General features: G+C 40.3%; 1 protein-coding gene and 1 pseudogene across 2 annotated transcripts in view; one reads left to right on the plus strand and one right to left on the minus strand.

The window, feature by feature from the left end:
• The window catches only part of EFHC2 (EF-hand domain containing 2), a 197,292-nt gene that overhangs the window by 132,016 nt on the left and 44,723 nt on the right, over window positions 1–20,553 (minus strand). The window lies entirely within an intron of this gene.
• LOC100426571 (3'-5' RNA nuclease TATDN2 pseudogene) lies at window positions 5,075–10,344 on the plus strand (annotated as a pseudogene). Its single transcript, XR_013413164.1, has one exon. The product of XR_013413164.1 is annotated as a 3'-5' RNA nuclease TATDN2 pseudogene (transcript).

The raw sequence follows: 20,553 nt of genomic DNA on the forward strand, positions 1-20,553 counted from the left end.
TGCCGAGGCATATGGCACCTTAGCATTTGAGAAAAAGGTAGAAGCAGGAAGTTCTCTCTGACCTTCTCATCATTCTCCCTGGAGGCAGGTCATAAAACCTAGGAAGGTCATTGTCTGACCTTCTCCCTTCCTCCTTCCCTATAGACTCGCATGTGACAGGTGTCCTGCCCTATAACCAGAGGAAAGGAGTGTCACATAGGGATGAAGAAAAAAAATCTGCACAAACAAGTCTTGCTATTGTAAGTTCCCCCCAGTTTATTACCATTAGATCATATCCTTTTGTCCTCCAATCATAGTTCTACATGACTGTTCACAAAAATACAGTTTTCTCCTGTTTCTTTGGATCATTTCTGAAGCCTCCATGTCTCCTCAACCTTTCGTTAAATAAATTTGTGTGCTTTTCTCTTGTTAATCTGTCTTTTGTTATAGAGGTCTCAACCATGAACCTTGAGATAGGCAAGTACAAAATACCTTTTTCTTTCCTACTCTCCCCAGATAATTCTGAAACATAGCCAGAGTTTAGAATCAGTGAGCAATGATTCAAACAAAAGCTTTTAAAGCCGGGCGCGGTGGCTCACGCCTGTAATCCCAGCACTTTTTGAAAGGCCAAGGCGGGCAGATCACCTGAGGTCAAGAGTTCAAGACCAGTCTGTCCAACATGGTGAAACCCCGTCTCTAGTAAAAATACAAAAAAACTAGCTGGGCCTGGTGGCGCATGCCTGTAATCCCAGCTACTCAGGAGGCTGAGGCAGGAGAATCACTTGAACCCAGGAGGCAGAGGTTGCAGTGAGCCATGATTGTGCCACTGCACTCCAGCCCAGGCGAAAGAATGAGACTACCTCAAAACAACAAACGAAAGGTTTTGAAAAAGCAAAAATTTGTCATAAGAAAAACAGGAAGCAAAAAAGATAGTATGGATATATAAATTTGAAAGAAGAAAAACAACTACAATAAATAAACCCAAGGACTTTTTAAATAAATAAAAGAGATAAGATTTTAGAAAGCTCGGCAAGAAAAATATAAATAAAATGAGAAATGAGATTGTGCATGACAGAGACGTAATTATAAGATATAAACTATAAGATAAATTATTTTATAATAATCATGCAAACATATGAAAATGAATTTTAAAATTGCAATTAAATAAGTGATGTTCTGTACGAACCGTGACTTATCAAAAACACAATGAATACGCTAATAACCAAGTAAGAAGTGAAAAAAAGTAACCAAAGAATTGCCCCAATAAAGCCTCCAACCAGGATGATTTACTAATGAATTTGTTCAAACTTTCAAGGAAAAGAAAATCACCAAATTATATAACTCCCCAGGATACCAAAAAAAGATGGAAAGCTACGAAGGTGAATTCCTATGCCTAATAGATGTACCATGAAAAAAAAGTAACTGTAAAACAATAGTTCCCACCCTGCTACACCTTAGAATCACCTATAGAGCTTTTAAAAATCCTGATGCACTGGCCACACTGTCCCCACCACCAGCATCCCCACCCCGACCACAGACATCCACCATCCCCTAAACACACACACACACACACACACACACACACACACACACACACACACAGAAATCAGATTCTCTCCGGGTGGGCCTAGGCATCAGTAATTTTTAAAGCTCCCCAAGTGATTACAAACTGCAAGCGAGAGTTGAGAACTACTGCTACAGAGCACTTTCACTACTTATGATTTATAGAAGAAAGATCCTAAGTAAAATACAAGCAAACAGAATTCAATAGTCTGTAACAGTTACAAGCCACCTATACACACAAAAAAACAGCATTTTACTCACAGATGCCAACATGTTTCCCAATTAGGAAATATGAGCATATATATAATGATCTCACACCATTTCCTACCACATACATTTTTAAATGCAAGGGGTAGTTCCTTAACAAGATTACAAAAGGATCTGCTTTAAAACAACAGCCTAAATATCTAACATAATACTTAATTAAAATATGTGCCTACCAAAATCAGAACAGAACAATAATGCCCCTACTAGCATCATTATTTAATATTGTTTTTAAAAGCACTGACAATGTAGAAAGATATGAAGTAAAAATATTAGCAAGAAAGAGACAAAAATTATCATTATGGGTAGATAAAATAATGATGTAGACAAAGGCTGAAAAACTAACAAAGATTTCAGTACAACCATACCTGAATTTAAAATATTCTTATGTGTCAGCAATAACCAGCTAGACCATACAGTGGGGGGAAAGTATGTTCATAATAAAAAATTACAAAATACTTAAAAATAGTTTTAATAAAAACTCTGACCCAGATAAAACTCTAAAAAGATTTACTAGAAGATACATGAATAGAAGAGCTTGACTAAAAGGATAGGTGAAGTATATTCTGGATAAGTAGAGACTAAAACAACTTTTCAAGTGGGTATTTCAATGTCATTTTGGAGGGACTTAGAATTATTATTATTATTATTATTATTATTATCATTATTATTATTATTTATGAGATGAAGTCTCACTCTATTACCCAGGCTGGAGTGCAGTGGTGCGACCTGGACTTACTGCAACCTCTGCCTCCCGGGTTCAAGTGATTCTCCTGCCTCAGCCTCCCAAGTAGCCGGGACTACAGGTGCACGTCTCCACACCCAGCTAACTTTTGTATTTTTAGAAGAGACGGTTTCACCATGTTGGCCAGGCTGGTCTCAAACTCCTGACCTCAGGTGATCCACCCGCCTCGGCCTTCCAAAGTGCTGGGATTACAGGTGTGAGCCACCGGGTCTGGCCTAGAATTATTTTTTTAAGTCTACCTGATAAAATAAACAGTTCAGCCTATTAAAGATAGTTATAAAATTTGAGTGTAACGAAGGAGATACAGCTCTCTCAGACTTTATACCTTAATATAATAGTTCAATTATTAAAGTAGTGCAATACCAGAATAACAAGAGACATAGTAGGTGTAAAAGAATAGATGGCCTGGAAATAGACTCTATTAACAGGAATTTAACACATAATGAAAGAGGAGTCATATATCAATAATCAAAAAAGTACCAACTTGGAAAAGCATCAGTGTATAGCTCCCTGTAAAATCCAACCCAAATATCAGATGAAGTATTGGCTTAAATATAATAAATCAATACCTTTCACCTTCCAAAAAAATTAATACGTGTCAAGCCTCAGAAGGAGGAATGACATTGCAGGCTTGGGAGAAAAAGAGAAAGAAAACATTTTTAAAAATTAAAATTTAACTACATAAATAAGTTATAACTTTGATATACTAAAATATAAACAAAAACATGCTAACAAAAAATTTTAGAAAATATGGCTAAACTTTAATTTTATAAACATTTTTAAATTAATTTTTTAACCCTAAAAGAGAAATGGGAAAAGAGCATAAACAAAATTCATGAGAAGGTCAACAAATAAAAAGAAGTTCACTCTAAGAAACTGTCAGATTAAGTGCAAATTAAAATAACAACGAGGCATCAGGTTTATGTGTGTGTTTCTCCTATTAAATGGACCATTCATCATGGATGAGATTTTAAGTTAGTACAATTCTTCTGCGGCAATGTAACGCTATGAGGAACCAATTTAAAATTCCTACCTCCTCTCAGGAACTCCATTTCCTGGCACGTAGTCCAAAGAAACAACCCAAAATACAGAAAAAAATTAGATGTGCAAAGATGTTCTTTGCAGCTTTTTATCATTAAAAAAAAAAAAAAAAAAAAAAAAAGGGTAGAATAAGGGGACCTGAAGAGTTAACAAAAAGGGAAGAGCTTGGTGAATTACGGCACATCTACGTTCTCCATGGAGTATTATAAAGATACCAGCAAGATGTTTTTGAAAAACATGAGGCAATAAGAAAAATACTGAGGCTATACAGTAATGTTAAGTGAATAAAACACAGGACTGGGCCGGGCGCAGTGGCTCACACCTGTAATCCCAGCACTTTGGGAGGCCGAGGCGGGTAGATCAGTTTGAGACCAGCCTGCCCAACATGGTGAAACCCCGTCTCTAATAAATAAATAAATAAATAAATAAATAAATAAATAAATAAATAAGCAAGCCTGGCATGGTGGCACGAGCCTGCAGTCCCAGCTACTTGGGAGGCTGAGGCAGGAGAATAGCTTGAATCCAGGAGGTGGAGGTTTCAGTGAGCCGAGATCACGCTACTGCACTCCAGCCTGGGCGACAGACTGAGACTCCGTCCCCGTGGGGGGGGGGGGGGGGAACCACAAGACTGAAAATTGTTATATACCACAGTCATAACTATGTTTTTAAAACTACATTTTTTAACTATGCTCTATAAACCACAACTACGTTTTTTGAAAAAACTGAGGGTGGAGGGGAGGAACAAAAAGCATGTAATGGCGGCAGCTCCGGTAGACACGTGGCTGGGCAGTGAAAAGAGGCGTGGTAAAGGAGGGGCGTGGGGGGGGGGGTGGCGGGTGAGTGTTGCCCTTAGATGGAGGGGGCTGGTGGCCTGACCCAGGCTGGTGGGCGAGGTGATGGGGGCTGGGCAGGCTTCCCAACTCTGCTTCTATACTGTGTTCTGCTCTGTCCTCCAGCTGGCCGTTGGGGATCAGGGCCTCTAGGCCAGTAGCCCACCCAGGGGCACCCTGTGTGTGATCCCTAAAGTGTCTTGTTGTCATTTCATGAACTCTGACATCTCCAACGGGCCTTGTATTCCAAACCAAAAGTAAGAGTTTTGATCAGAAGCACTTTGTTTGTTTTTGAGACGGAGTCTGGCTCTGTCGCCCAGGCTGCAGTGCAGTGGCGCTATCTCAGCTCGCTGCAAGCTCCGCCTCCCGGGTTCACGCCATTCTCCTGCCTCAGCCTCCCGAGTAGCTGGGACTACAGGCGCCCGCCACCATGCCTGGCTAATTTTTTGTATTTTTAATACAAAAGACGGGGTTTCACCATGTTAGCCAGGATGGTCTCCATCTCCTGACCTCATGATCCACCCGCCTTGGCGTCCCAAAGTGCTGGGATTACAGGCGTGAGCCAGGGCGCCCGGTCGATAGGAAACACTTTGACCCCCCAGAAGCACTTTGACTCCCCGGAAGCACTTTGACTCCCCGGAAGCACTTTTCTTTTTTTTTTTTTTTTTTTAATAACATCCGGGAAGTTGCACAGCGCAAAATCAGACCATTTGGGGCAGTCTTAGGAGTACGGTGTGGGCTCGGACGCCATACTGGGCCTGGATTCTTAGGACTTCTCCAAAGCACTTTGAAATAATCGTGAAAGGACTTTGGCATCTCTAGAACACGGAGAACTGTGATAGACAGTTGAAAAAAGGAGGAAACGTTCCTGAGGCGCCGGAGTGGCCTCAGGGCCCTCTGGCTCGGGCCCGTCAGCACGCGGAAAAGTACCATCGGAGCGGCACTTAGGTAGGATCCCCCAGCAAACACAGGCGCCCCGCGGAGCTCAGTAACGTGGTTTGCGGCAAACACAGGTGCCCCGGGGAGCTCAGTAACGTGGTGTGGAAGGGGACAGAGGCCCCAAAGGCCTGAAAGCCCCAAAGGAGTACTTTGTGGCCTGCATACCGTGTTTTTCCTGAGGTTCATCCTGCCACAGAAATTCTTTCTCCTCCTCCTCCCATTCCTCAGCCACTGGCGTGATTAGGGCCGGCTCCAAAGACTGCCTAATTTGGAGCATTTGGGGTTCCTTTCGTCCTTGTGATCCCCAATGCAGTCTGCCAGCCCCTTTCTAAAAGAAATGGCTTCTCTGGAGGAGGGCATCTACAGCCTTAACATTAATTCCAAACATAGCTCCTATAATTTCATGAACCCTCAATTTGCAGCTGGAAGTGAGGGTCAAAATGAAACTGAGGAACCAGACAAGTTCCAGAACAGGAAGGGCAGACCTCAGGATTGTGATGCTTCATTGCCTCTGAGGGTTCTCCAGGAGATCCTGGAAGATGACATGCCAAAAGGCAAAGAAGAGGCTGTCACTAGCTCACAATCAAGCCTAGGACAGTGTCCCTACTATGCAGAAAGAGCAGCCAGGAATGCCACTATCTTTGCTCCTCAAAAAGAGAAAGAGTCAGCCCCAGAGATGAGCAGCTCCTATGACAAGAGGGTGACTGTTAGTCCTCCTAAGAAATTCAGTGAGGGGCGACCTAATAAACAAAGTAGAGTCATTTGTGAAAAATGCTCTCCGCCTTTAAATTTTCTGGATGACTGTAACTCCCATTCAGTAATCCAAAATCACAAAGAAAAGATGATGATTGAGCGCCCCTCTTCAGGGAGTGACTGGTCTGATGTAGGTGGAACCACAGTCATATTCTCTGAAGAGAAGCCATTCTCACTGTGTCTCCCTGTAGTGTCAGAGCCGCCATACTACGCCACTGACTATACCACTTTTCCACCTCATTATAGTCCTTGGCATGACTACACCAGCTCTTGGTTCAGCAATACCAAGTCTTCTTGCTCTCCCTCCCTGGGCAGCAGCAGTAACACATTACAGGCTGGGAAGAGCAGCTGCAGCAGCAGCAGCAGCAGCAGAAGCAAGAACAACATATTCCAGGGTGAGAGGAGCAGCCACCAGAGTTTCCTGAGTGATTATTCCACCAGTTTTGCAGTGAGCTCCCAAAACACGTCCAGAGATCTGAAGATGACAGAGGAAGGCAGATCCAAGAATTCTTCCTTATTTTACTACTCCAGAAATGTGGAAGCAGAGGCGAAGGAGGAGAGAGCATATCAACAGGAGACATTACGACGTCCTTATGGAGGAGATGCATCTAGCTTTCCGCCAAGGACCCTCTGGCAGCCAAAGCAACAGGGTTTCATTGATACCCACTGTCATTTGGACTTGCTGTATTCCAGGCTGCCTTTCAAAGGCACCTTTGCCAAATTCAGAAAAATTTATAGCAACACCTTCCCCAAGGAATTTCAGGGCTGCATTTCTTGCTTCTGCAATCCTCAAAACCTAAGTGATGACCTGTGGGAGGATCAGTTGAAAGATGATCTGGTTTGGGGGGCCTTTGGCTGTCGCCCTCATTTTGCCCATTATTATAACAACTATCAAGAAAGAAATATTTTAAAAGCGTTACGACACCCCAAGGCTGTGGCATTTGGAGAAATGGGCTTGGATTACTCCAGTAAGTGTACCACGCATGTCCCAGAGCAGCAGAAGGTGTTTGAGAGACAGCTGCGGCTGGCTGTCTCTCTAAAGAAGCCCATGATGATCCACTGCCGAGAAGCCGATGAAGACCTACTGGGCATCTTGAAAAAATATGTGCCCTCTGACCACAAGATACACCGGCATTGCTTCACTGGCAGTTACCCAGTCATCGAGCCGCTGTTGAACCACTTTCCCAACCTGTATGTGGGCTTCACGGCAATTCTGACTTACTCTTCTGCTGACCAAGCCCGAGAAACTGTGAAAAAGATCCCGCTAGAGAGAATTATCGTAGAAACCGATGCTCCCTTCTTCCTCCCTCGCTGGGTTTCCAAAAGCTGTTGCCAGTATGCCCACCCAGGCCTGGCCCTGCATACGGTGCGAGAGATTGCCAGAATCAAAGATCTCTCGCTCTCGCACACCTTGGCCATCTTGCGGGAGAACACCCGTCGCCTCTACCATCTTTAAACAGAAAAGGCACAGTCAGGAGTCTTCCCAAGAAAGGAGACTGGTAGCCTGACAAAACATATAGACTAGATTTGAACTCTGCCTATGTCCCGGGTCAAGGATGTATTTGAAGAATTCGTTGGAATGGAGTAAACTAGGACAGGATATTTTCCTCAAAACTTTTTCATAAGACTTCTGCTTCTGGCTGGTAGGGTGGGGTACAATGGGATGGAAGGAGGGTTAAGGTAAACTGCCCTTGATGTTATTAAGGTTTTTCTTCCCAGCAAAAATGCCTTAAGGTAGCCAGTAGAGAGCTTGATAGAATACAAAGAGTTTCCCGATCTAAATCCCTGTTCTCTGCAGCCTGCTTTTGATCACTTGGTGAATAAAGTCACCCTCCTACTTGTCTTTAAAAAAATGTAGAATTTTAAAAGTGGGGTAGGTGATTTTTGTATTTGTATATTATAGGAATTCTATTTAAGAAATTTAAAAATCGGTCGGGCGTGGTGGCTCACGCCTGTAATTCCAGCACTTTGGGAGGCCGAGGCGGGCGGATCACTTGAGCCCAGGAATTCGATACCAGCCTGGGCAACATAGTGAAACCTTGTCTCTACAAAAAAAAAACAAAAACAAAAAACAACAGCTGGGTGTGGTGGCACACGCCTGTAATTCCAGCTATGTGGGAGGCTGAGGTGGGAGGATCACTTGAATCCAGGAGTGTCAGGCTACAGTGAGCTATAATCACACCACTGCACTCCAGCCTGGCAACAGAGTGAAACTCCCATCTCTAAAAAAAAAAAAAAAAAATGTTTTTTAATAAAAAATAGGCCGGGCGCAGTGGCTCACGCCTATAATCCCAGCAATTTGGGAGACCGAAGCGAGTGGATCATTTGAGCCCAGGAGTTTGAAACCAGCCTAGGCAACATAGAGAATCCCGTCTCTAAAAAAACAAATGTTTTAAATAAAAAAACGTAAGAATACACAGGACAAGGTAAGCAAGATATACACACAATGAGTTTTCCTTTCCAAAAAAATTTTTCTATCAAAATTTTTTAAAATTTTAGATGGGAAAAATACTTTTCCAACCTGCTCCTCTCTCCCTGCATTTCTGTGTGGCAAATGCAAGTATTACACTCTACAGTGTTTCTACCATGCAGGAGAGAACCTTGCTGTAATTCACCTTTATTTCTTTAGGAAGAGGAGCGAGCAATGTAGTTCTCAGTGTAGTATATCAAGAGTGGTCTAAATCAAAAAGCACAATCTTCATTTACTTATTCCATGAGTGACGTAAAGAACAGTGCACCTACTCATGTTACTAGTAAAATCTTGCAATGCAAATATGCAAAATTTGTGACATTTTGTAAATAGTTTGCTATGTAAGTGATAGATATTCCATTGAACCTCAAAGAATTACTATTTAGCATTTATTTGTCTGGCATTTGGTGTGTCTACTCTCCCATCCTGGAGGCATCAGAGAGCTGTGAAGGTAGCCGGTAATCTAGAAATTCAGTGTACTCTTAGTGGTCCCTAGGTCATTAGTCCAGAGTCGCAGAGCCTCTCAAGGCCCATTAACAGGCTCCCTGAACCTTGGCAGTCCTTTCAGGGCATGTCGACATTTCGCTTCACTTAAATTTTAGAAAGGCAGCTATTTCTACCTTTAAAGCTCAAAAGAAACAAACCTGCCTACTTTGTCATGGGAGACAGAGGGATTTGCTTTTTCAGTTGGTTTTTATTATATCTAACTTCAAAATTCATACCTGCTTATTAAAAATTTTTGAGACAAGCAAAAATATAAATGTGATTTTTTAAAACCCCAAACAAAAGCAACAGAAGGGAAAATGCACATGGTAAAATTGATTTTTTAAAAATCAATAAAAGAGTCAAATATTGGCAAAATCTGGATATAAAAAATTTGACTCAGGAAAATTGATTTTGGTAGAAATGTGATCATTAAGAAAACTCAGATTGTCAAAAGCCATGATGGACAGCATTCATGTAGACAAAAATTAATGAACCAAATGTTTTCAGTAAAATTTATTGTAGAAAAAAAATCTATTGAAAATATTTCTTAATAGGAAAATATGGTAACAGTTTACCCACATGGAAAAATTGTTCAAAGAATTAAAGTAGCTTGTAGTGGAGAAAAGAGTAAAAAGTAAAAATTAAAAAAAAAAACATGCCAAGAGGGAGTAAAATAGCCCATAATGCTACCCACTTAGAGACAATCACTAACATTTGGAGTAGCTCTTTGGCAGTTTTCTCTAATATTTCCATAGTTACTGGCAAATTCCAGCACTGTACTTACATCAGTTTTGCTAGTTAATACTATTCACTTCATAGTTAGCATAGCTATGCATTCTACTTCCTCTGAGTTTATGATTTAAATATATTGTTTTCTGTATTTTTTGTTTAGGTTTAATTCTATTTGTTTTAAATGATCAACTCAGACAGCATGTGCTTTTTCAAAACTATTGTTACTGATACATAAAATTGTGCTTTGAAATTTGTTTTTCTTTCTGTTCTCTGATGTCTGTTTTATTGTGTATTTTCTAATGTCCTAAGCTAAATGCTTAATTTATTTTTAATTTGGAGAACAAGAACAAAGCAGTCAATATCACAAATGTGTCTGTAATTATAACTCTGCTGTATACATGGATTTTTTTATTTTGATAAAGTTTACTTTACACACTATAAAAATACAAATGTATTACAAAAATATGGAAATAGTAACAGGAAAAAGTATATGGCATTTCTATTATCTAGAACCCCACTGTTGTTGATGTCTTTCCTTGACACAGTTGTGACCATATAGCTCTGTTAAATTGCATATTCTTCTAAATAATTTATATATTTTTTTCTATCCCTATCTTGCATTTGGGGCTCATTTTATGATTGTTATTCTTTTATCTTTCAATAAATATTCAAAATGTTTATGTCATGTTTTGAATTTTATTTCTATTTCATGACCTATTATATATGTTTCTTTCCACTACTCACCACTAATCCTTTTATTTCATTACCTCCCCATGGTTGAACTGTTTAATTTGCTTTATCTCTTAATTGGCTAGCAATTAAGCAACTTTTTCAGGAAAAGTATGTGGATAGCATATTTGTGATAAATTATATAACTGAGATCTTACTGCTGCTTTCACTAATGATAACACCCTGGCTGAGTCTAGATTTTCTAAGTCACAAACATTTTCCCCTAAAAGTTATAGATATTGCTTCATTGTCTTTTGGCATTTAGTATTGCTGAGAATTCCGATGTCAACTTCTCCTTTGAGGGTTAAATTACTTTTTCTGTCCTGATGCTTGGTAATTTCCTTGCTTTATCCTTGAAAATTTGTCAGGGTAGATCTAATTATTGATCTCTTTTTTTATTTTCTCTGGTACAGAATAAGTATTCTATCTGCCGGTCTACGTCTTTCTATAATCCAGAAAGTTGCTTTTGTTTTTATTGTTTTCTTATGGTATGCTTAATCAATTTGGTTGCTTTTAATCTAACCTTTAATTCTTTAGGAACAATTGTCTGCATGTTAGAGCTCCATCCTCTGTCCAACCTGCCATTATCTCATTGCTCTGTTATCTTTTTCCATTGCATTTCAGGATAATTTCTCAAGTTTACCTTTTCCATCACTCATCCCATTCTCCCAGTTTTAATATTTTTCTTTACCACATATAATGCATTTTTAGATTCCTCACATTTTATACTTCTTCAGCAATCTCCCTTTGACTGCAGTCTCATTCAATAATATTTTAATTTGCTTTTACTTCTCACTTTGTGTTTTATACTTCCTTACACAAAGCACGTTGTTAACAAAAATATTTATTTTTTCTGTAGAAAACATCCTTTTAAAATAAGTATTTTTCTTTTTTTTTTTTTTTTTTTTGAGACGGAGTCTCGCTCTGTCGCCCAGGCTGGAGTGCAGTGGCGCGATCTCGGCTCACTGCAAGCTCCGCCTCCTGGGTTTACGCCATTCTCCTGCCTCAGCCTCCTGAGTAGCTGGGACTACAGGCGCCCGCCACCGCGCCCGGCTAATTTTTTTTATTTTTAGTAGAGACGGGGTTTCACCGTGGTCTTGATCTCCTGACCTTGTGATCCGCCCGCCTCGGCCTCCCAAAGTGCTGGGATTACAGGCGTGAGCCACCGCGCCCGGCCTAAAATAAGTATTTTTCTTCCTCTGTCTTTTGAATACTATGTTCTCCATTTATGTTGTAGAATCTTTTCAGAAACCTTAAGTTTCTTTGTTCAATCCTGAACAAAGAGCAGTCTATCTAGGCTGGTGTTTTCCACAAAATAGGGTGGGTGGGTGGGTTTTCTTTCACTCCCTTCACCATCTATCCTAATGTTCTTAGATCCCTCCTCTCTGGTTAATATAAATTCATATAGAGTGGTCAAGAGAAGTAGGAAGGGAGCTGGAACCATGGGTAGTCCCCAGCAGGAAAACCTTCTAATTTTCCATATAAACATTTTATGAATTGACCCAACCTCCACTCCAGGAAGAGTGGCCAGTCCTTTGTATGCCATTGCCTGTTCCATCAGAGAAAAGCCCGAATGCAGGGCCTGCTTTGACTTCAGTGTGACTATATTTCTGGGCCTCCTAGTGACACTCTTACGCCATCAATAGTTGTGAAAGTGAACCAGGTGGAAACCCCTACAGGTTGTCCTAACCCCCAAATCGATTCTTGTGACTTTCTCGGGAAGTGAAATTGCAAGTTGGTTTGGGTATATTCTTTCATTATGATCCCATCTGCACTATATCAGGTGGAAACTCTTAAAAGTTTGCAACATGACGATGGAACCCCTCCCTGGCCTCCAACACTAATTTAGTTTCTCCACATTTTAAAATTTTGCAGTGATTTCAATTGGGATTGTGGAGGTGGGGGTACATCTAAATACCAATGCTCAAGTTATAATCTCACTCCAAATTCTTATTTTTTTCCCTCTCACTTCATTTTTTGATAAATTTATGTTCCTATGGATACTGTGTTTATATAGGCGTATCTTATTTTAAGAAAACTCAAGTTATACAAACCTGAATCTCATTTAGCATGTTGAACATAAGAGATGGTCAACAAAGGTAAGTTGCATAAATGAATAACAAAAAAGGTAAATTACAGAGGGATGACTTCCAAAGAATATTTTTGTATCACAAAAATATCATAAACCTATTTATAATTGATACTCAAATTGTCATGACTAAATCTACGGTTTAAGATAAAATGCACCTGTATGGGCAATATAAGCATTCATGAAATTTAGTTTTACTTGTCTGCATAAGACATGATTTTGGCCGGGCGCGGTGGCTCAAGCCTGTAATCCCAGCACTTTGGGAGGCCGAGATGGGCGGATCATGAGGTCAGGAGATCGAGACCATCCTGGCTAACACGGTGAAACCCCGTCTCTACTAAGAAATACAAAAAATAGCCGGGCGAGGTGGCAGCGCCTGTAGTCCCAGCTACTCGGGAGGCTGAGGCCGGAGAATGGCGTGAACCCGGGAGGCGGAGCTTGCAGTGAGCTGAGATCCGGCCACTGCACTCCAGCCTGGGCTACAGAGCGAGACTCCGTCTCAAAAAAAAAAAAAAAAAAGACATGATTTTATGATGCATAAAAATGGAACGGGAAGTGGCTAGAATGCTAGAATGTTCATGTAGCTTCATCACTAATTAACTACAGCAATGGTACAAACCACTTAAGCTCTTTGTTCACTGATTAACCTTTCAGCAAAAATTAGAAAATCAACACTTGCTAACCACAGTGATAACCACAGCACTATTTAAAGAATTAAGAAAATTATGTATATATAACAGGGCTTTGGAGAGAAAATGAATGTATAAAAATACTGAATAATATATAAATCAGTGTAGGATGCAAAGCTGGAAGCTTGAAAATACTGTCAAAACCATATCTAAAATAGTCTTCACATCCTTATGGAGTCTATTGCGCAAGCAATTAAAAAACACTTGATATTACTAAGAGAAGAGATTCCAAACCACTGTTTAAAATCAGACTTCCTGGAAAAATCATACTAGGACTAGAAGAAAGGGGGTCACCCTATCCCACAGATATCACATTGCTAATCATGGAGTTTTATAAACTGAATCAAGAAAACTGACATTCAATACGAAAAATAGAAATGGAAAACACCTACCATATAAATGATTATATATATATGTGTGTGTGTGTGTTTGTGTGGATATATATATATGATTGTTCCTTTATCTTTTATAATACTTTTCCTTTATCATATATATACACACACACGTATGGAAATATGTAGCTTCAGTACCCCATATCCGAAATTCTTGAGACCGGAGTGTTTTAGATGTTTTTCAGATTTTGGAATATTTGCATATACATAATGAGATATCCTGGGGATGGGACACAAATCTAAGTAAGAAATCATTTATGTTTCATACACACCTTATACACATAGCCTAAAGATAATTTTATGTACTATTTTTAATGATTTTGCACATGAAACAAAGTTGTGTGCATTGAACCATCAGAAAGCAAAGGTGTCACTATCTCAACCACTCATATGGACAATCTGGTTATTTGGCATAATCATCATTCCTGACTGAATCTATATGCTTTGGATAAGCAATCATTTTCTTACACTTACTCACATGTGATATGGTTTGGATCTGTGTACCCACCCAAATCTCATGTCAAATTGTAATTCCCAATGTTGGAGGTGGGTCCCGATGGGAGGTGATTGGATCAAGGGGGTGGATTTCCCCCTTGGTACTATCCTCACCATACTGAGTTCTCATGAGATCTGGTTGTTTAAAGGTATGTGGCACCTCCCCACTCTTTCTTTTCTTCCTGCTCCAGCCATGTGAAGTGCCTCACTCCCCCTTTGCCTTCTACCACGATTGGAGGCTTCCTGAGGCCTCCTTATAAGCAGATGTGCCATGCTTCCTGTACAGCCTGCAGAACCATAAGCCAACTAAACCTCTTTATCATTTACCCAGTCTCAGGTATTTCTTTTTCTTTTTTTTTTTTTTTTTTTTGAGACAGAGTCTCGCTCTGTTCCCCAGGCTGGAGTGCAGCAGTGGTGTGATCTCGGCTCACTGCAACCTCCACCTCCCAGGTTCAAGCAATTCCCCTGCCTCAGCCTCCTGAGTAGCTGGGATTACAGGCACACGCCACCATGCCCAGCTAATTCATATGCTCTATTTTTTTAGGGGGGAAGAAACATCAGAAGCAGTTGAGGGACCAGGAAATAGGTCCTCTAGAGATGAGGAGGCATTCTGCTGGATGGCTTTCTTAAATGTTTCCTCCAGAGTTATCAGCCTCATTAATAGAGGTTTTTGTCTCATAAGTGCCCCTGATTTTATCAACTGACATGGTTTCTTGTTCTGTTATGAATGCATATGGCTCTAGTCATCCAATAATCCCATCACAATTTCACCACATCATCTATAGGCACTTTTTTTTTTTTACAGTTAGCAATGTCATCATCATCACCTTGATTTAGAACCATTTCAGCTATTATAGGTTGGTGCAAAAACAATTACAGTTTTTGCCATTGAAAGCAATGGCAAAATTTTTGCCATTTCTTTCCTTGTTTCATAATCAGCATACCATTAAATGGCACGTGTTCACTGTGACACTGATGGACTCACTCTTTCAATACATGTTCAAGACCTTCGTTTTTAGCTTTATGCAGTGTTTTTCTACTTTTCGTTAACCTCTATACATCACTTTTGCATAGAGCTTCAACTGTTTATCATTCTGTTTCTTCAGGTCATATATTGTGGTCACTCCAACACCATACTCTCCTGTAAGACACTTCACACTTACACTGCTGTCCAGTTTCCCCCACAGCTTGACTTTCTATGCTACAGATACACATAAACCTTCCTCTTACCCATAAGGCTATCTTCAGACCTATTTGACATTTTCAACAATATCTTTACACCACAGAGCAGAGAATAAGCAAAAATACACAATGAGTAATGCACGAAGGTCTTGGTCCTACACGGGGCATTGTGGGGAACGTGCCATTGGCATATCCAGCCTGCACATGTGCCATTTTATTATACTTTGTAGGCATGCTTGTTTGGGGGAATCTGGGCATGTGCAAAGAATCTATATTGTAGGTGAAGGGGGTTGGGAGGGCTTCTTCTTCCCTTGGGATGCTGAATAAACTGCGTTGTGCACTTGTATTTTGACTGTGACCCATCACATGAGGGCAGGTGTAGAATTTTCCACTTGTGGCATCATGTTAGCACTCAAAAAGTTTTCAGATTTGGTATACTCTGTGTGTGTGTGTGCGCGTGTGTGTGTGTGTGTAAAATTAGCAGGAATAATATGAGAGCCAAGGCAAAAAAACTCCTTCATGCCATCATTTTGTGGTATTATGGTTTTGTTTGTTTGTTTTTTTGAGACGGAGTCTCGCTCTGTCACCCAGGCTGGAATGTAGTGATGCAATCTCCGCTCACTGCAAGCTCTGCCTCCCAGGTTCACGCCATTCTCCTGCCTCAGCCTCCCGAGTAGCCGGGACTACAGGCGCCCGCCACCACGCCCGGCTAATTTTTTGTATTTTTAGTAGAGACAGGCTTTCACCATGTTAGCCAGGATGGTCTCGATCTCCTGACCTCACGATCCACCCCCCTCAGCCTCCCAAAGTGCTGGGATTACAGGCATGAGCCACCGTGCCCGGCCGACATTATGTATTTTTAAAAGGCTGGATTCCATGCAAAAGATCAAAAGAAAGATGCTTGGATATGATGCCCTTTATGTTCTCCAATCCAAAGAATTTGTTCTATAATTCTAGTAATTACCCAATGAATTGGACCTCCCCATACATTGGATGATTTTAATGATCCCAAAGTATGTTATTTATTTCCCACAAGTGCATCAACAACCAAAGTCACAAAATGGATATTTCATACTGAAAGCCTCCCTTACTGATGAAAAATAATACAAACCAACCAGCCACAGAATACCTGCTAAGTTCAAAGCTCTGTGCAGTGGATACAACACTCAATAAGACAATCTCTCCAGCTACAAAGGGTACACAGTCAAGTAAGGGGAATAAGACTATATGCAAATAACTGCAAAACAGAGTATGGTACCTCCAAATAATGGTAATGCATTGGAGATAAAAGCTAAAAGCCATTAGGAAAGACTTAATAATATTGCAGCTCTGTATATATTGCCAAGTTGTCTTCCATGTGTCAGGTGTTGTGCTAAGGCCTGAGAATTCAAAGCTAAATAAAATAGCCAACACTGATTAAGTACTTATAATGGGTCAGGCATTGTATTAAGTACTTTTATACTCTATCTCATTTACTCCTCACAAAACACCAATAAAGTAGGTAATACTGTGATTCTCATTTTATAGAGGTCAAGATTTGGGAGGTTAAGTAATCTATGCACCGTCTCAAAGTAAAAGAATGAGACAGCTGGGAACTCCAGTTGCCTAGCCTCAGAGGCCACAAACTTAACCACTATGCCCTGAACTGCCACAAAATCTCCACTCACTCCTGCTCAGTGGAGGACACAGAGAAGACTAATAAACGTTTATGAAAATGCTCCAAAAGGAGAGGAAATTGCCAATCACCTGAAAGTATTAAGCAGAAGGCATCATGGTGGAGGTAACATCTGAAATGGGTCTTCAATGGGCTGAAAGATGGAGGAAGTGGACAAGAGGGGAAGGGCATTCTCTGCAAAGGGGAACAGTATGTGCAAAGTTATGGGAGCATAGGAGTATTCGGTATGTGGGGTACTGCAAGTCATTTTGTGTGGCTAAGGGTTGAGTGGTGATGGGGGAGCAAAGGAGATGAGACTACAAAGGTACAAGAGCCAAAATATAGGTGGTCCCTAAGCCATGAAAAGGAGTCTAAACATTTTAGGAAGTTAACTCTGTAGCAGAGTGGGCAGTTGAGAAAGGGAATTATACTGAAGGCAGGGATGCCTTCAATGGAGGCTACTCTCCAGGTGAAAGATGAACTAGGATGGCAGCAGTGGCCATGGAAAGAAGGAGACTGATGAAAGGGAGATTTCAGAGGGAAACGAGAGGACTTAGGTCAACTGATCGGTGTTGGGAGAGGGGTGGATAATGGCAGTTCTCTTATTTGTGTAAGCATACACAAAAACATATAATTTAGTAAGTTCACATTTAGAAGCAATTCAAATAATAAGCCAGTGTGGCTTAGTCTCAGCATGGTAGTATATTCAAAGAAAAGGCCCAACAACTAATAGCAATTGAAAATCCTGTTTCATCTTCACTTAGACCTCCAAGGAAAATCTAAAGGTGATCCAATTTATGCTCCACATCTACACTTCCCCCCCAAAAAAGCCTTTTCTCTCTCTTTCAATTATCACAAGTCTCACATTTCATCACCATCAGTGCTCTCCCACTCACACTCTCTCTCCCTCCTATCCCCTTCTTCCTTTTCTATATCCCACAAAGCATAAGAACAACGGAAAAAGTCAGAAGAATCCTTAGAGCATGGAGGCGGAAAAAAGTGGAGTGAGCAAAGACAAATTTTTGTTCAGCAGGCAGGGTATGTGGAAAAGGAGAAAGCTGGGAACACACAATAATATTATCTCCTTTACCTATCCATAAGAACCAAAGCTTCAATTCATAAAGCTGACTATAAAACCCAAGTAGACCAGAATTGAAAATAGTTTTAATATGTAAAACTATTAAAATATAATATTTTGATATGCAAATATAAATACAAAAATAAATGCTTTGAAATTCTGAATGAAAAATATCAACAAGTAGAATCAAAGAGAAATAGTAAAATGCATGCAAAACATATTTCATATTTTAAGCCAAAAAAAGGGGGGGAACATGGTAGACTGCAAAGGAAGTAGAATTTCAATTAAACATAAAAGGACCTGCATGAAATTTCTAGAACCTAGAGGATCATGGTATAAAATCTATGAGTACAGTTATGAATAATAGGCATGTAAATACAATTGTAGCAGCCTATTACTGACTTCTATTAGTTCAGAATAATGAAAAAATAATTTAAAAGGTAGTTATTTATCACCTTTCCTCCTAAAAGACCATTAAGTAAATTTGCTAAAATAGAAGAGACATGACAAAATCTTTTGTTTAAACAATATATGATTTTATGAACTACCCTAATTTCAACATAAATGGTGCACAGGACAATTGGAAAGAGCAATACATTGATAGCTTAATAGCTGCTTTTTAGAACTCACTGGTCTCAGTGGTAGCATCTCCAAACTTATTCTTCTAGAAAATCCCAGAATTTATCCCAAAGAAAAATGCAAGAATCCTGTAGCACAAATGAGCACTGGGATAGTCCCAGCTTATGCTTCACTTCCCCTAGGAAAACTGCTCTCCCCACCCCATGTAAGGAAATAATTCTTCGTGACTACTATGTCCTGGGCATTTGACATGCATTACCCATTTGATGCTCACAGAAACTCTAAGGTGGGTTTTGTTATTCCCACTTGACAGATGAGAGAACTCAGGCTAAGAGAGGTTAAAAACATGGCCAGGATGAAATAGGTAATAGATGGTAAATCCAGGTTCTAACTCTCAGTCTAACTGAAAAGCCTTGTTTTTTCTACTATACCAAACAGCCTCTCATTAAAGAGGTATTGCAGACAGGCCATGTTTCCAAAGAATACCCTAGACACTGCACACAGAGTTAATTTCAGACAACACTCCATTTGAAGAGACATATATACCCTGGGTCCAGCCCTAGGGGAAAGGGGAAGGGGAAGGGCCCTAGTAATAATATCAATGATGGGCTGGGCACGGTGGCTCTCGCCTGTAATCCCAGCACTTTGGGAGGCTGAGGCAGGTGGATCACGAGGTCAGGAGTTCCAGACCAGCCTGACCAACATAGTGAAACCCCATCTCTACTAAAAAAAAAAAAAATACAAAAATTAGCTGGGCGTAGTGGCGCGCACCTGTAATCCCATCTACTCAGGAAGCTGAGGCAGAAGAATCACTTGAAACCGAGAGGTGGAGGTTGCAGTGAGCTGAGACCACGTCACTGCACTCCAGCCTAGGCGACAGAGCGAGACTCCATCTCAAAAAAAAAAAATCGATGACGATGATGATGATGACAACAATGATGATACTCTCCTAAGAAGAGAAGTCAGCAACTGCAAGGCCAGAAACAGGAGAAGACAAAGTAAGGAAGGGAAGAAAGCTAAATAGGGCATTCACAATAGAAGATGAATAAAAATTGATGAAAGTAAAGAGAATGAGGATGAAGAGATAGAAGAAGTCCAATAAAAGAGAAAAGAAAATAGAAAAAAAGGTAAAAAATAAAATAAAAATAAAAATAAAAACCAGAAGGGGAAGGGACAAGAAAATTGAGAGAGATAGAATAAAAGAAAAGGAAATGGGACAACATTGAAAAAAGAATGGAGATAAGCATTTCTTCATACCTTTGAATAATGTGGCGTTATTAACATCTTAAAGTATTTTAAAACCCCTGAAGGAGGTTAGAGAGTAATTTGAAAAAGTGGAACCAGAATGTTTTAAAGTAAAGGGTTATAAAACCAGAGGACTAAAAAGGACTGTCAAATGCCCAGAAATCTGGTATAGTAGATTATTACATGAATTTGCTACACTTTGTTTATATACACATTGTCAAAGCTATGCCTCAAATCTTAAATCTCAAACAGTAAGCTAGACTCCAGGGCAGACGCACCATAAGATCCCGTTTATCTGAAATCCAAGAACATGAAAGACTAAGCTATGGTGATAGAAGTCAGAACAATGGGAAAGGGCTAAACAAAATGGGGGAATAAGGGAACCTCCTGAGGCAACAGAGACATTCTAGATGGTGTCTGGGGTGGTGGTTACACAGATGCATACATTTGTCACAACTAATGGAATTGTATACTTAAAATAGGCTCATTTTGGCCAGACATGGTGGGTCATGCCTGTAATCCCAGTGCTTTGGGAGGCTGAGGTGGGCGGATCACCTGAGGTCAGCAGTTCAAGACCAGCCTGGCCAACATGGTGAAACCCCGTCTCTACTAAAAATAC

The sequence above is a fragment of the Macaca mulatta genome, chromosome X (assembly GCF_049350105.2).
Source record: "Macaca mulatta isolate MMU2019108-1 chromosome X, T2T-MMU8v2.0, whole genome shotgun sequence".
NCBI classification, from domain to species: Eukaryota; Metazoa; Chordata; class Mammalia; order Primates; family Cercopithecidae; genus Macaca; species Macaca mulatta.